The sequence below is a fragment of the Rhinopithecus bieti genome, unplaced genomic scaffold (assembly GCF_001698545.2).
Source record: "Rhinopithecus bieti isolate Rb0 unplaced genomic scaffold, ASM169854v2 scaffold_7681, whole genome shotgun sequence".
NCBI lineage: Eukaryota > Metazoa > Chordata > Mammalia > Primates > Cercopithecidae > Rhinopithecus > Rhinopithecus bieti.
Genome location: NW_016806571.1, coordinates 6,637,435 through 6,639,985, shown reverse-complemented (window position 1 = coordinate 6,639,985; position 2,551 = coordinate 6,637,435). Strand labels below are relative to the sequence as shown.

Here is a 2,551-nt window from a genome sequence, read left to right as displayed (position 1 = left end):
GAACCCGGGGCAGAGCTTGCAGTGAGCTGAGATGGCACCACTGTGCTCCAGCCTGGGCAACAAGAGCGAGACTCCATCTCAAAAAAAAAAAAAAAAAAAAAAAAGAAGAAGAGAAAAAGAAAATAGCAAAGATGGGAATGGGTGCGGTGGCTCATGCCTGTAATCCCAACACTTTAGAAGGCTGAGGCAGGCGGATTGCTTGAGCTGAGGCGTTCGAAACCCAGCCTGGACAACATGGAGAAACTTCGTCTCTACAAAAAAATACAAAAAATTAGCTGGGTGTTGTGGTGAATGCCTGTGGTCCCGGCTATTTGGGAGATTGAGGTGGGTGGATCACTTGATCCTGGGAGGTGGAGATCACAGTGACCTGAGATCGCACCACTGCACTCCAGCCTGGGCAACAGAGTGAGACTGTCTTAAAAAAAAAAAAAAAAAAAAAGAGAGAGAGAGAGAGAGAAAGAAAGAAAAGAAATTTTCAAAAATAAGTGATGTGGAAGACTGAGTGAGGCATAACAAGTTTAACTGGTTTCAAAAGGAGAAAAAGGACATAGCAGAGGAAGAGGAATATTTGAAGAGACAGTGGATAGAATTTTCTGAGTTGTCTGTTGAAAGGCATCAATCTTCACGTCAGGCTCAGTGGCTCACGTCTGTAATCCCAGTAGTTTTGGAGGCTGAGGCGGGTGGATTACCTGAGGTCAGGAGTTCAAGGCTAGCCTGGCCAATATGGTGAAACCTTGTCTCTACTAAAAATACAAAAGTTAACCAGGCATGGTGGGACCTGTAGTCCCAGCTACTTGGGAGATTGAGGTGGGAGGATTGCTTAAACCTGGGAGGCGGAGGTTGCAGTGAGCCAAGATCGTGCCAATGCATTCCAGCCTGGGTGACAGAGCAAGACTCCATCTCAAAAAACAAAAAAACAAAAACAAAATCATCGATCCTTAATCTTCAAATCCAGAAAGCTTACCACCATATCCCAAGTAGGTTATTAAAAAGAAACCAGTGCCAAACACCAAAGAGGTCTTAAAAGCAGCCAGAAGGCCAGGTGTGTGGCTCACGCTTGTAATTCCAGCACTTTGGGAAGGATGGCTTGAACTCAGGAGTTTGAGACCAGCCTGGGCAACATGGCAAAACTCCATCTCTACAAAAAAAAAAAAAAAAATTAGCCGGGTGTCACGGTGGTATGTGCCTGTGGTCTCAGCTACTCAGGAGGCTGAGGCAAGAAGATCACTTTAACCCTAGAGGTAGAGGTTGCAGTGAGCCAAGATCATGCTGCTGCACTCCAGCCTGGGTGACAGAGTGAAACCCTGTCTCAAAAAAAAAAAAAAAAAAAAAAAATTAAGAATCTCCTGTATGTTAGTAATTGGAAGATGAAATAAAAAGTTACATGTTCCTTGACCATAAGGAGCCTACCATTAAGTAGAGAAGGCAAGTGAGTATGAAACAAATAATTGTGAAAGGTAATGTAGAAGAATGATAATAGAAGTTCAGAGTCTTGTAAGAATAAACAGAAAGGAAACATTGTAAGACTGTATAAAAAGGAAAAGAACTTGAGCTTTAGAACTATGGCTGAGAAAATATTTAATGAGAACTATTGAGGCCATACAAAAAGTATGATTATACTTAAAATGGAAATTATAATTCATGTTATTTTTAATATGGAGCTTACATAATACAACATGCAATACAACCTTACAGATAATTGTATTGCATAAACTCAATAGTGCTCTACTGGTAATAACTTTATAAAACAAGTGAAACAAATTCAATTTCAGGCATCTAGTAAGATTTAAACTAAAGCTTCTTTTGGTTTGTTTTTAATTCTCAGGTGAAAAAACCACAAAATAAATATTGCATCAAGTTACAAATACAATACAATACTGAGATATATAAACAGCAATTTAACTTAGTGGTCGATGGCTGAATTTGGTCATTGATTACCATGCCTGAGTTTGTGCCCCTGCTTTGCTGCTTACTAACTTGTTTGCTCTTAGCAAGTACTTAATCTTCCTCTCAGTTTCCTCATCTGTAAAATGGGGATAATAAAAAATTTATTTCATAGGGAAAATTAAATGAGTTAATACTACATTAAAATTTTTTGTAGTGCCTTGCACATAGTACTCAGTATTACCTAATACTATTATATTTTTCCAGTTTAGCAATCATCCCAAATTTTGAGTTCATTTTTCCCTGTGTACTGGAAAATGTATCTCCTGAATACATGTAGAAATCAGTTTCTTCGGCCAGGAGCAGTGGCTCATGCCTGTAATCCCAGCACTTCGGGAGGCCGAGGCAGGCGGATCATGAAGTCAGGAGATCGAGACCATCCTGGCTAACACAGTGAAACCCTGTCTCTACTAAAAATACAAAAAAATTAGGTGGGCATGATGGCAGGTGCCTGTAGTCCCAGCTACTTAGGAGGCCGAGACAGGAGAATTGCTTGAACCTGGGAGGTGGAGGTTGCAGCGAGCCAAGATAACACCACTGCACTCCAGCCTGGGTGACAGAGAGAGACTCCATCTCGAGAGCCTCCGTCTCAAAAAAAAAAAAAAAA

At 40.7% G+C, this 2,551-nt stretch overlaps 1 protein-coding gene across 4 annotated transcripts in view; it reads right to left on the bottom strand.

The window, feature by feature from the left end:
- The window catches only part of SPDYA (speedy/RINGO cell cycle regulator family member A), a 48,626-nt gene that overhangs the window by 32,788 nt on the left and 13,287 nt on the right, over positions 1-2,551 (bottom strand). For 3 of the 4 annotated variants that reach the window (XR_001886539.1, XR_001886537.1, XR_001886538.1), the window contains one exon: positions 1,939-2,023. The exons of the other annotated variant lie outside the window; for it this stretch is intronic. The gene's annotated coding sequence lies outside the window, so the exon portion shown is untranslated. The remainder of the gene's footprint in view (positions 1-1,938; positions 2,024-2,551) is intronic. 4 annotated transcript variants of the gene reach the window in all.